Here is a 15,031-nt window from a genome sequence, read left to right as displayed (position 1 = left end):
TGGTGTATTACTTTATTGATTTGTGTATGTGGAACCATCTCTGTGTCTCTAGAATGAAGCCAGCTCAATCATGATGAAAGACTGTTTTCATGTGTTCTTGAAATCAGTTTGCAGGTATTTTATCAAGAATGTATCTATGGTCACCATCATTTGATATTGTTGTGCCTTTGTCTGGTTTTGGTATCAGGGTAACACTAGTTTCATAAAATGACATGGGAAGAATTCCTTCCTTTTCTACCTAGGAAATTCTTTGAGAAAAGGTACTGTTCTACTTTGAAGGCCTTGTAGAATTCTACAGACTCAATCTGAGCCTCGACTTTTGGAACTGGTTATTACAACTTCTATCCCATTTATATTCTTTATCTCCTCTGTGTATAACTTTGTTGGATCATAAATGTCTAGAAATTCATTAATAACTTTTGGATTTTTCCTAGTTAGGAGAATATAAGTTTATAAGACATGTCTTTATGATTTTCTGAATTTAATTGATATTTGAAGTAATATCTCCTGTTTGTCTATAATTTTATGAACTTTAATTGTCTCTCCTCTTCTTTTGGCTAGTTGGGCTAAGGGGTCATTGACCTTGCTTATCTTTTCAAACAACCAGCTCTTCATTTCACTGTTTGCTGTTGTAGTATTTTATTTTCTGTTTCATTTCCTTCATTTCTAACCTGATCTTGTTTCTTTACATCTGTTTCTGCTGGGCTTGATATGTCCTTGTTTGCCCAAGGACATAAAAGATGCATAATCAAACATTACTTTAAAAATAAAGACAGAGGAAAGCATATAGCAAGGCAAGGGGGATTCAGAGTTTAGATCAAATGTCATGTCAACAGCATCTAACCATGTCCCACATGGGTAACATACAATATATTCCCAGATAATGACTTTTTCACTATATCAACATTTCCTCATAATTGGGAGAATGAAACTCAACTCTGACCTCCTTATAGTCAGTTGAATTTTCCAAGTCCTTATATTTAACAGTTTTTGCTAAAACTGGTATCACATTAAATAAATGAGTCTTTATTACAAGAAACTAATGAAAATCGATCGCAATTCTTAGTGAGCTTTTCCTCAGGGCCCAGTGAGGAATGGAAGGGATGATAATCAGCAGGCAACTCTAGACACCCAACACCTGTTGATACAGGTTCCTGAGTGTGTCTTTCACCTCCTCTGCAGACTCCAAGGATAAACATTATGGAGGCACTTACTCCATTCCTCCACTCTGTATTACAGGATTCTGGAAGTGATTGACAAGGTCAGGACCACAGAAGGCCACAGAGTCACGACAGGACACACAGCGATCACTTCCTTCCAATGCTGAGGCTGTTGGGAGGTTCTGCTTTCAGTGTTGCTCTCCTGGGATTTCGGTTCTCACACCTGCTCTCCAGGCAATCAGCCAGGAAAGAAGGACAGGACAGCTGAGGGGAGGGAGGGAGGGAGAGGGGGCATGCCTTCTGGGAGCACAGGACAACCTGGTGCAGAAGGTTTTCTCTTTCCTCCTTTACACATGTTCTGGGTTCAAACCAGGCTTTTGTAGCACATGGCTTTACCACTGAGTTACCTCAACAGCTCTGGGTTTATTTTGCTTTTGTTTTTGTTTTGTTTTTTCTTAAAACTTATGGCCTTTTAGGACTTCGAATGCCTTGCTCCAAGCTCTTCTGGCTTTCAAAACTTCCAAAGTCTCCACTGAGAAATCAGCCATTACTCTATTGGATTTTCCTTCCTATGTGACCTGTGTTTATTCTTTTGCAGCTTACAGTTCACTCTCTTTGTTGTGTGTACTTTAACTATGATAGGCTGTCGGGAGTCTCTTTTCTGGCCTTGTCTCTTTGGTGTTCTGTGTACTTCCAGTGTTTGTATGGGCGTGTCTTTCCTTAGTGTGGGGCTGGAGGGATAGATGGCTCACTGCTAAGAGCATTGGCTGCTCTTCCAGGAGTCCTGAGTTCAATTTCCAGCAACTGCATCATAGAACACAACCATCTATAATGGGATCTATTCCCTCTTCTGGCATGCAGGTGTACATACAGACAGGGCACTCACATACATAAAATACAAGAATAAATAAATAGTTTTAAAACACTTTTTAAAAAGAAGTTCCTGTAAAAATATTTCCCTGAAATAGTAAACGTCTATAATTAGAGTGTTACGTACTATGAGTTTTCCAGAAAACAGTGGCTTTCCTTACTCATGCACAAATGCAATATTTACAAAGTAGAGAACATCAGACAGGGGGTTAACTGGGGTCACTGTGCTGCATTCCTGAGGATCCCAAAGCTCTCACGTCAGAAATAAGATGTCTGAGCTGAATGTCTATGAGCTCACTTGAAGTTTAGATTAAACCTGGGACTCCTCCCCAGATAACAAGTGGCACCCAGTTTCTTATCTTCTACACTATTGCAAGGTCAACATGCTTCCCCACAGTGAGACATCCTCCTAGACTGGGGAGAGGTCAAGGCTACCCTATGTGTGGGACTATTTTGGAAGTCATGTGTCCTTAGAATCAAGCTGCAGTTTTAGCTCATGATAGAAGAAACTAATTCACCACAGCATTCATGGAAAACCAAATACTACCTCTCTGCCAAACAAACATAGAAATAAGATGGTTCCTTATGACATACTGCAATACCCATGGTTCAGGGCTTTGTTCAACCCATATAAGAGAAGCTTTCTCCTACAGTAGATGGAAACTGACACAGAGTCCCACAACTGGACAATGTGCAGAGTGAGGGACTTTGGAACCCTCAGTACTACATGGATGTCTTCATCAAACCCCTCACCTCGGGGTTCAGGGAGCTATGTGGAAGAGGAAGCGGGAAAAGTGTAAGACCCAGAAATGATGGATGACTCCAAGGACTCAGTATCCTCCGGACACAGCAGGAGTGACACACAGAAAAACTCACAGAGACCATGGCAGCACTAACAAGGCCTGTACAGGTTCAAGCCAGACAGGGTCACAGTAGTGAGAGGGGGCAGTGGACACTGGTCCCCACCCCCACCAAGAAGCTATCTGCAATTGACACACACTTGTAAAGGAAAAATCAGTTTCCTCCAGTGGATACAAACCACACGTAAGGGCAGGCCCCATGCTCAGCAGTGGATGGTCAACACAAACAAACCCAATGGTGTCTCTGTGCTTTTTGCCTGATATTGCTTTGTGTGAGTGTTTGTTATCTTATTGGATATTTTGTTTATTATGGTTTCTGATTTTGTGTTTTTATAGTGTGTGTGTGTGTGTGTGTGTGTGTGTGTGTGTGTGTGTGTGTGTTTATTATGGTTTTGTTTGTTTGCTTGCTTTTGTTTGTTTTCTAAAAACAGAGAGGAAGAAAAGTCATGGGTTTGTGGGTGGGGAGATGGGCAGGAGCTGGGAGGAATTGGGGAACAGGAAAGCTTGATCAGAATATATTGTATGGAAAAAATTTCAATAAAAGTATTTTTTAAAATAAAAAGAAAGTGCTACTATTTTCGATGAGCCTGATGAGCTTCATGATGTAATCTCAGCTCCCTTCACAGAGTATTCTGAGTTTGCTATTTATGCGCCTGTAGAGAAGATGATCAAAGAGACATGGAAAATGACTGCAGACTCAGAAGCACAGAGGTGGTTTACCTGCAAGGTGGGTGGCAGCCATCATCAGTTGTAAGGTTTTACTCCACATTGCTAACAAGTCAGAACAGGGGCCTCCTTTTGGCGTCTAGATCATTACCTCTGTATATTCCCCCAGCATCCCTCTTCCTTAGGCATCTAGCCCTTGTGTATTTCCCCAGCATCCCTCATCTATAGGAAACCAAGCACAACAAACAGCAAAGACACAACATCCTCAGCATACATGTCCTGAGACTACACTCAACCTTTTGCTCCATCTTATTCCTGGCAAACTGAGTGTCCCAGTCCCCTGTTCACAGAATATTTTAGGGCCTGGTTCTTCTTCCTCTGCTCTTTCTCTTCTTCCGTTGTTTAGGTCTCTTCTAGTTTTTATATTCTTATTTATGCCCCCACGCTCTCCTAAGTTATGTCAGGAGATTTTATAGACACTAGTACAAGTTTTTTATCAAGAATTTTCAGGTTGTGTTCTAAAATAAAAAAGCTTCTGATTTTGCCTTTTTACTGTGTTTTCTGTGGCTGCTCTATGACAGGTGACAGGGAGGCTGTGGGAGAGCACAGACAGTTGAAAATAACACAGCTCCCCTGGTTTCGGAAGCCCTGTGGAGTCATGCACCATGGAGGGTGGTGGAGACAGCAGACTTTAAGGGACACATTGACCATTGTGAGGCTTTGGTGAAGTTCCCAGCCAAAACCACTGGCCATGAAAAGAACTGGCTGTTCTAGATTGTGAAACATAGATATGCCCTTGGGAAAATGTGGTTTCTAAATAGGTTTCACAAATGTACGCTGGGGTGTGGAAACATGGATCGATCTGTAGAGCCCTTGCCATTCAAGCGTGAGTGCCTGAGTCTGAATCCCCAGAATCCATGGGAAAGCTCATGCTGTATCGTGCATATGCTGTCTCTGTGCTAGTGTGGCAAGGCAAGTGGCAGAGACAGAAAAATACCCAGAAACCTGTGGGCCAGCTTGCACACCTTGTAACAAACAACATGGGGAGCAGGGACCTCCAGAGCAACGTGGCACACACGACCTTCCCTTACACACACAGACAAGCACTCACACAGACACGGACACACACATCATGAGAGAGATAGACAGTTTTTAAAAAACAAGAAAACTGCAACTGGGCTAAGGGGTTTAATTGCCTTTGTACTTTAACTTTGTAGTTGCAAACCTGTTTAGAGCTGAAAAGAAACCGCTTTCCTGTTTGCTAACACAAGAAACAGCTGATTTCTGAGAAATGCCCCAGTTAGAGAAAACATAGCTGCTTTCAGTTTCCACCAGAGTTACACCCCAGGAAATGCCTTTTCAGGGGCCGGCTTTGGCAGCAATCCAGCAAGGCTGGAAGTGTGTTCAGTGGAGAGGGAGAACCCCATAGGTCAGATCCCGAGACCCACTGCCCTTTCTTGTTGCCTTTCATACAGGTATAAGGCACTGTTTTAAAATCTTTCTGTAATCAGACTATATGTAGACAGACCTGCTGCCAGGGCCAGGAAAAATGCCAATCAACATTTTTGACTGTCTCCAAATCTTTCTCTGCAAGAGACATGATTGCAAAAAAAAAATATATATATATATGAATCATACCACCTGCTCAGAAATCTTAACCACTTCTATTGCCTGGGATAAGCACCATCTCCACACCACCCTCTGTGGCATCTTATGTACTCTGACCCCTGCTGCCCTGTTCTAAGCCTTGTCTAACTCCGGACAGTCAGACTTTCATTCAAGACAACTAGACTCATGCACACATATGCACACACACATGCACACACATGAAAGGTTGATCTGGGGTGGGATGTTTGGACAGCATTGCAAGGCTCTGATTCTGATCTCCAACACTGAAAAGGAGCTAAGGTTCCTTGACTTCCTCAGGCTTTATTATTCCTTTCAAGTGGTGCAGCATGCTCACACCCATCAGATTCCTCCTCATGCTCTCCTCAGAGCTCCCTGCTCCTCACCCTCACCCCTGTCCCATATTCCCTCCTCCTCACCCTCACCCCTGTCCTGTGCTCCCTGCTCCTCACCCTCACCCCTGCCCTGTGCTCCCAGCTCTTCACCTTCACCCCTTTCATGGACACCCACCAATAGTCATGCTCAGTCTTCTCCTGAGTGACTTCCAGCATGGAAAACATGGAGGCTGACATACTTTCTGTTAGAGCCTCCAAAGCTGAGTCAGCTCTCCGGCAGTATTTCACAGGGGTCTCTTCATTCTTCTGCACAAATCCCCTTCTTTGCTATGGATTCCAGCAAGGAAAATGTACAGAGATGTGACCAAATGGGAAGAACAGAGAAACTTTCAAAGAACCCAGTAGGAAGTCAGTTTGACAATTTCTCATGAGAAGAGTATTGTGATGTAAGATTTGAAATAAGTCAAAAATCAGAAAACTTGACTTATTCCCTAAGAAGAAGAGAGCACTGGCTTCCTCCTCACAGGCTGTGTGCACACCCGGCAGCTCCTGGAGCGTGTCTGTGGGGAGCCTCAGTCGCTGGGCCATCTGCTCACTGTAGTGGTCAGCTGCCTTCTGCACAGCTGCTGAGTTCTCACGCTGGGCCAGAGTTGTCACCGCGTCATCCAGACAAGGCACAGCTCCACTGCTGATGGCATCCACGTAGGTCGTCACCAGAGTCCCCAGTCCTTCATGAACCAGAAAAGATTCATAAATCTTCAGCTCAGTAAGATCCAAGGTTCTGAAATTATGAGTCTAAGATCACAAACACATCCTACAAATGGAGAAAATGTTCACCATTGTCAAAAACTCATTTCTCAGATTCTACTCACAAGCTGGTAGAGTCAGGATGGGGAGCCTTTTATGAGGTGTGTAAGTGGCAGGTGCAGAGCTCTTGTGACTGGAATTAGTGCTCTTACACAGTGCTCCCCAGACAACTCCCTGGCCCCTTCCACCATGTGAGCGGTGAGCAGCTACCTAGCTGAAGTCTCACCAGACACCAGCATGCTGCCACTCTGATCTTAAAGTCCCAGGGTCCAAGGCAAGGAAATGATTTTATGTTGTTTTTTTTAAGCATATCCTGTTTGTGGTCTTTTTAATCCTAGCACCAAAAGACATCAAAAGAAACATGCCCATACTTACCCTTCCTATCAGAGCCTACATCTTAATATCCTCTCTCTTCTCTGAACTATAACATTAAACATAAAATTTTCACCTCTGTTGGTCAGGTCAGATGGAACTTCAGCATGGAGAGGTGAAGGGGGGACACAGCTCCACCCCCAGTTAAGGAGTCACAGCTACTGGGAGAGGGGAGTCAGGGTTTTTTATCTTTAATGTTGCAGCCCCTGGTGAGAGGACCACCCTCCAGTGAACACTACGCACTCAAGAGTATATGAGTGGCACAAACTTCATTTAATGGGTTTGAAAATAAAGATATGAAGTTGAGTGGGTCAGGAAGGAATGATGGATGGATGTATCTGGGAGTGTTGGGTCTGGGTGTGATCAAAACACATTGTATGAAAATCTTAGACAACTAATAAAATAATAGAAAATAATTTTTCAACGTTCTGATACCATAAAGGTTGTCCACAAAAAAAAAAAAAAACTTTCTGTTAACATAGAACTTAGTGGGGGAAGTACTGAGATGGCAGGCTAAGCCTCAGTGTATTTATTTAAAATCACTAAGCATACAAACATTTTCAGTACCTTATAAGTTGGTACTTCTCTTGGACTGGTTTAAACTTCCACTGGTCTACTTAAGAAACAAGTTCTCTATCAGGGATTCAGAGACAACCAAAGGTTAAGAGCATGTGCTCTTGCAGAGGACATAGGTTCTGTCTCCAGCAACCACATGGCAGCTTACAACCATCTATAACTCCAGTTCCAGGACATCTGATTTCCTCTACTAGATGCAAAAGGCACAGTGAATGCATGTAGTCTGCATACATATACAGGAAATACATCCATATGCATAAAAGAAAGGCAAATCTAAAATTTGTGTTAAAAAGGAATCCTTTGTCTTATGTGACTTCACTTAAGAAGATAATGTGCTCTGATAGTATACTGAGTTGATGCTATTTCCTTAAAGACGGGGCCCTTCGTACGTGTGGAGACACAACACCACCAACATATGTGAGAAAGAGCTGTGAGCCCTATGGCATGAACACACACATTTTAATATGGCATATGAGCTGTGGAGGCCTGAATGAGAACAGATCCCCGAGGCTACTGAGTTTGAATGTTTGATAGCCAGTTGGTGGAACTGTTTGGGGAGGATTCGAAGGTGTGGCCTTGTTGGCGGAGTTGTAACACTGGGGGTGAGCTTTGAGGTTTCAGAAAACCATTCCATTCTCTCTGCCTTGTGCTTGTAGAGGTGAGGTGAGCTCTCAGCTACTGCTTCAGGCCTCCCTGCCTGCCTGCTTCTCCCTGCCATTGTGGTCATGGACTCCAACCCTCTGAAATCAGAAGTCTCCAATAAACTCTTTCTCCCGTAAGTTGCCTTAGTCATGGTGTCTTAGCACAGCACTAGGAAAGTTACTAAGACACAAATATTGTCAAATACCTATTTCTATAGGAAAGGATCTAAACTACTGAATAACTTGTACTATAATTAAATATTCAACACACAGAAACATGATTTAAAAGGAGACTCACAAGTCCCTATGACCTTGAATCCTGGACTTGGGCCTTCCACTAGTGAAGATATAAGAATAGAAAATTTTTTGTTTTGTTCTAGGAAATTTTTATCAAGATTTTTTTCACGTAATTATTCTAAAGACTATTTTTTTAAATACTGGACAGTCAAAGACAAAACACTTCCATTTGAGGGACAAATTACTACAGTCTCTGGACATGTTGCAGCTTTCCGCTCTGAGGTGGCCTCCTGAGGATGAGGGGAAGAGAGTTATATTGACAGTCTTACAACCTGGCAGTTCATGAATGTTATATTTTACCTATAGATCTCTTTTGAGTCATTCCTGAGCAAGTTAACACTGTATCTGCCAGGAACCATTTACAACCATGAATACAGAGGGTCCCAGTGGGAGAGTATGATCTGACAGCATCTACAGAAGTGATGTGGGACATTGATGTGCTTATAGGAAACAGTTTTAAACAATCTTCTATGGATTTAGGTTTCATTTGGGCAGAACAAATGTCCACTGGTTTCTTAGAAGTCAGCCTCTTTTGCAAAAGTCTCTTGTCACCTGGTTTCTGTCTGAGCTGCATTCCCACACTCTTCCACTTCAGACATCTTAGGTTAACTGAAGGGATTTTCTTTTCAAGCTTGGAAACCTATATATCACACCTTTAAACACAATATTAGATCCTAATTTTTAAATCTGAACAGTTTAGTTCCTCAATAAAGTAGGAGAACTTTCTAACTCACTCCAGCACTCTGGAAGTCTTTCTAAACAACTCTAATGCCAAGTTAATGTTGGAATGTTTATCCAATATTATAATGTTTATCATAGAAGCTGAGTAAGGTACTTTAATTCAATCTTATTGTAACATAAGGGATTGAGAAAAAGTCATGGCTTTAATGTAGACACTCTCTCTATAACATCAATGTCCATATTCAGTGCAGTATTTAAAACTGCATTTAAGCATATTTAGGGTGTTTCGTTGATGATGTGAAATTAAATTTAAGAAACAACATGGTCTTCTTATTAAATGCAGAAAAAGCCTTTGACAAAACCCAACATCCCTTCATGATAAAAATCCTGGAGAGATCAGAGATACAAAGGACATACATAAACATAATAAAGACAATTTACAGCAAGCCTATTGCAACATCAAATTAAATGGAAGGAAATTCAAAACAGTTCCACTAAAATCAGGAAAATAAGACAAGGTTATCTATTCTCTCCTTATCTTTTCAATACTGTATTTGAAGTTTTAGCTAGAGCAATAAGACAACTGAAAGACATCAAGGGGATACAAATTGGAAAGGAAAAAAATCAAAGTATCATTAATTGCAGATGATATCATAGTATACAATAGTAACCCTACAAATTCTACCAGAGAACTCCTACAGCTGATAAACACTTTCAGCAAAGTGGCTAGATACAAGATTAGCTCAAAAAAAGTCAGTAGACCACTTATATACAAATGATGAATTGACTGACAAATCCTTGAAACCACATCTTTCACAATAGTCTCAAATTATATAAAAAAAAATCTTGGGGTAACTCTAACAAAGAAAGTGAAAGACTTGTATGATACAAACTTCAAGTCTTTGAAGAAAGAAATTGAAGTCGTCAGAAGATGGAAAGCAATCCACAGATTCAATTCAATCCCCATAAAAAAAATCCCAGTTATTTACAATTGAAAGAACAATTCTCAACTTCATATGGAATAATAGAACAAAAACCAATCAACCAACCAACAAACAAACAAAGAATAGCTAAAATGATCCTGAATAATAAAAGAACTACTGGAGCTGTCGCCATGCCTGCTTTCAAGTTGTATTACAGAGCTACAGTAAATATCAGTGGCACTTTATTGCCGTAAAAAAATATTTTGTAGCCAAGCATAGTGGCACACGCCTTTAATCCCAGCACTTGGAAAGCAGAAGCAGGCAGATCTCTGTGAATTTGAGACCAGCCTGCTCTACATAGTGAGTTCCAAGACAACCAGAGCTACATAGTGAGATGTAGTCTTGAAAAAATATATAATAAAATATTTCATCTTGCCTAATGATTTCATAATTATGTCGGTCAGAAATTAAGATAACGATTCAGTCAGCAACACAAAGGAGTTGTCACCAGGACCCCATTCTAGACTCCCCACGGCTTCATGGCTCTGGGACCTGCAGTGACAAAGGTCAGATGGGACAAAGAACGTGGTGTCGAGGACGGGCACCAGTTTGTTGCCCAGTAAAAGGGAACCACTCTGCAGGGAAGAGCTGAAGGACCCAGGGTGTTTGCACTTGACTGTGTTTGCCTTCAAGGCAGGCTTCATCCTGCTCTGAAAGTCTGCAGAACAGGTAGTGTTGTCTGGGAACCTGTTTCTGTACAGATTGACAGGTCCTGTGGGACTTCCGCCTGTGGGAGGGCCAGAGCACACTGATTGAAGAGACTGTGGAGACAGCGCATCACAGAGCTGAAGCTCACATTCTCTCCAGCACCTTCTGAGTGACTAGCTTGAGGAATTCATGGAAGGCACCAACCATGTTCCTACCTAGAAAAAGTAGCAGCTTAGGAACATGAGACAAGTTTTCAGTCTAGCCCAGATTGGCAACAAGATGCAAGCATTCTCATGTATGAACCTCAGGATATTGTTGAAACAACAACAACAACAAAAAAAAGTCAGTATCCAGTCAAGCAGAAAACACTTGGAGGCAGATGTAAATACCAAAAACACCTCACATTCAAGTAGAGCCTGGAACTTTGTTTTGGAAACCCTGTGGCTAAAGATGGCATACGTGAGCAGACATGTACAGCTGTCATTGAACTATTCAGTTGAGAGTTCTGGGGTCTTGGTGAAGTTCCAAACCCAACAGCCACACCACTTGCAATAAAATATTTTAGGTCCATGAAATTCAGATGCCTCCAGATAGATGACTGTAGTCTACTGTCTCCAAAGGACATTAGACATGTTGGTTTAATTGTATGAAATATTTGTACAATCTATTATTGTGTCTAGAGTCTTTAAGTTGGGCTCTTCTTTTGCAAGAATAGAAAAGCAGCTGATTTCCTACAAGCATCTCTTTGCTGCTTTCAGTTTCCATCTGACCATGCTGACTGACAGGAAGACTCATTTTAGCAAGTCCGGAATGACCTAAGAAGTTGTTTTTTCCAGCTGGAAAATATTTACACTAAATGATTAAAAAGTAACGGCATGTGTAACTTGGAAGGAAGGATAGAAGAAATAAATGTAATAGTTCCAGTTCCCTTCATTGATTTAAAAAAGATGAAAATGGCATCCAAACTTTAAATATTTCTAGAAATAACCTGATTATTTTAAGATCCTGTATATGAGCTGGATCTGATGTCATAGTCAAGAATCACCTTGATCCATTTCTACTTCATTCTGGTGCAACAGTCGCAGTGGAACAAGAGCAGGTTCCAGCCCATGAGAAGAGAAATATAATTCTTTATCATGTGATAAGCAATTAAAATGGACACAGTTCGAAAGGAAACACATCTGTCTTCATCATGGCTACATAAGAATAACACTTTATAGGTTCATGAATACAAACTTTTCCAAATGCCAAAATAGTAAATGAAATATCTGGAAAAAACACCAGGTCCAGGCCCAGTCCAGACTACCAGGTTCACAAAGAATTGAAAGTCAGCAGAATCCACTGAAGATAGAATGGGAAATGTGGAGTAACTATGGCAGAGAAAATAAACGTAGATACAGGCATCCGAGACCCTTAGTGCATAAGTAAGACAAAGGGAGAAATCAAACTGTCATCTCAGTTCTGTCATGGGGCGCAACATTCCAATCAGGTCTAGAAGACGTTCATTCACTGTTGATGGGATTGCAAACGTGTGCTGCCACTGTAGAAATCAGTGCGGAGAAATCTCAAAAAGCTAAAAAATAAAAATAAAAAATACCACATGGGACAGCTATTTTGCTCCTCTGAATAGACCCAAAGGACTCAATAGCCTGCTGGAGAGATACTTGGTCTTATTCAAAATAGCTAGGAAATGAAATCAACCTAGAGACCCACACTTCAACTGATGACTAGATAATAAAGATTTGGTCCATATGCACTGTAAAATTCTATTCAGCTGCAAAAAAAAATAAAAAATAAAAAATAAAGAAATTTACAGGTAAATGGATGAAACCAGAAAACATTATTCTGAGTGAGGTAATCCAGACACACAAAGACAAATGTCACATGTTCTTTCTTACTGCTGGACCCCAGCTCCAGTTCTTCAGGAGAATATGACCTGAAGCAACTTCAGAAACCAAAAAGTTCAAAAGTAATATGGGCGGAATGTGAGGGAAGAGCTCTAGCCCTAGAGAGAAGGACAGTAGGACCGGTGCTATAAGGAGAGAAATGGGAGAAGCGGTGTGGGGGCGTTAACTGGGAAGAGGAGGGGAGGTGACATGGGAGGGAGAGGAGGAACAGAGAGATAAATGACAGTAGGGATGTTTGAAGAAGGCTCCAGCTCCTCCAGAGACTGCAGAGAGCCTGGTGTTAGTGCAGCAGCAGCAGCCATAGCCTAAGAAACAAACTCCTGAGGGAAGCACCAGGCACCAGGCTGTAAGGACCACAGCAGCACCCAGAACTGGTAGAAACATTTGACAAGTTACGTGTCTGCACAGGGCTCAGGCTTGCACAGTGTTCTCTAATGGGTCTTCCTTTCTGTCTGTGTTTTCATTCAGCCAATCTGGGCCCAGCTGATGTCCTATGAATTTGGGCTTCAGACAGGAGGGTGACAGGAGGACAAAAGGAAGGAAGCTGCCTTCAAACTGACCAGAAGGGGCTGGCAAGATGGCTTTAGTGGGAAATGCATTTGTTGCCAAGCCTGAAGACCAGAGTTCAAATCCTTGGGATCCATGTGCAGAAGTAGAGAACTGACCCTGAAAGCTGTCCTCTGACCTCCACATACACCATGGCATGTGTGCACACATCCATGAACATAAGTGAATAAAGAAATGTAATTTTTCAGAAGAAAGCCAGATGAGGTATAGACTAAACCTAGACAAAGGAACCTTCAGCCTAAGGTGTCTGCCTCCAGCTCACTGGAGCCAGTGTTCAGGACCCGTCCTACAGCTGTGGGACAGGGGACTGGCTCCTCCCTCAGCCTCTGCTGCTGCTCCTGCTGTCTGCAGACACGAATTCATTCACAAAGATCCAGACCCCCCTGCTCCGGAGACCTGTGGTGCTGTCACACTTCTCAGAGTAGTAATGGATCTCTGCTAACATCCACCACTACCAAGAGTTCAAGTCCACTCCAAGTGAATCATGGAATCCCATGTGGCAATAGGTTTTTTTTTTCCGTTTAAAGTTGTTAAACCAGAGTTAGAAATGAAACACCTTTGTTAGACTGCCTATAAGGTTTGAGGTGTCGCCATTACCATCCCATGTGGCATAACTCCATTTAATATATCCATTTATCACATGATCACTAACATGACTGGCCAGGTAGGAAAACACCAGTGCTTCAATAAGTAGCACTTATTTCTTGGGGTGACCAACAGATGTCCAGTTGGACTTTATGTCCACTGAATAGTAATAAAGTGAAATATGCTATCTGCCTACTTCATTCTTGCTGGGGATGTCTTTCTGTATGCTGTGAATGTATTGCTCTGATTGATATATAAATAAAACACTGATTGTCCAGTAGCCAGGCAAGAAGTATAGTATAGGCAGGAAAAGCAAAGAGAAGAATTCTGCAAAGTAGAAGGCTGAGTCAGGAGTCACCAGGCAGACACAGAGGAAGTGAGGTGTAAAAGTATCAGTAAGCCACAAGCCACATGGCAACTTATAGATTAATAGAAATGGGTTAATTTAAGATATAAGAACTAGATAGCAAGATGCCTGCCATGGCCATACAGTTTACAAGTAATATAAGTCTCTGTGTGTTTACTTGGGCCTGAGTGGCTGCAGGAGCCAAGTGGACACAGGAAAACTCCAACTACACATTCTTAGGGACAGCTGCTGAGAAATTAGTTGGAGATGTGTAGCTGGAGAGTTTTCTCTGATTCCCACCAAGCCCCAGCAGTCTGACAGCCCACTTATAGAATAAACACACAGATGCTTATATTATTTAAGCTGTTTGGCCTAATGGCTCAGGCTTCTAGCTATCTAGTTTGTATATCTTAAATTAATCAATTTATATAAATCTATACCTTGCCACGTGGCTCATAGCTTACTGGCATCTTCACATGCTGCTTGTCATGGTGGCAGCTGGCAGTGTCTCCCTCCACCTTCCTGTTCTCTCAATTCTCCTCTCTGTTAGTCCCGCCTATACTTCCTGCCTGGCTATTGGCAAATCAGTGTTTTATTCATTGACCATTCAGAGCAACACATTTGACATACAGACCATCTCACAGCAGAAATGGTCTTTGCTTACCATCCTAGTAGTCAGCAAAGTTTTTCTGTAAAGATGTGTCTGTGTGTGTGTGTGTGTGTGTGTGTGTGTGTGTGTGTGTGTGTGTGCATGACTGAGATGTAGAGTGCACATTTTTGAGAACTAGTGACATCTGAAATCCCAAATAATCACAAGGCTTGATGTTTATTTTTATGTGTTAAACTGTCAGGTCCACAGCTGAAAATCTATTTGGTCAAACTTTTTACTTTTTCTGAATACTCCTGTGTCTGCAAATCTCATTCCCCATGAAGGGATCTAGTTCTGGAAAAGCACATTTCTAGCCACCTCAGAGAAGTTACTACATTAAACAGCAGCAAGATCTTTACTTGACACAATTCATTTTTTTAATATGATATCTTACAAGGAATTGAGAGAGAGAAAGCAAACTTCCCTAAAATTCCAGAAGTCATAGGGATGTTTAC

Source organism: Peromyscus maniculatus, chromosome 10 (assembly GCF_049852395.1).
Source record: "Peromyscus maniculatus bairdii isolate BWxNUB_F1_BW_parent chromosome 10, HU_Pman_BW_mat_3.1, whole genome shotgun sequence".
Taxonomy (NCBI): Eukaryota; Metazoa; Chordata; class Mammalia; order Rodentia; family Cricetidae; genus Peromyscus; species Peromyscus maniculatus.
This window is presented reverse-complemented; position numbering follows the sequence as displayed.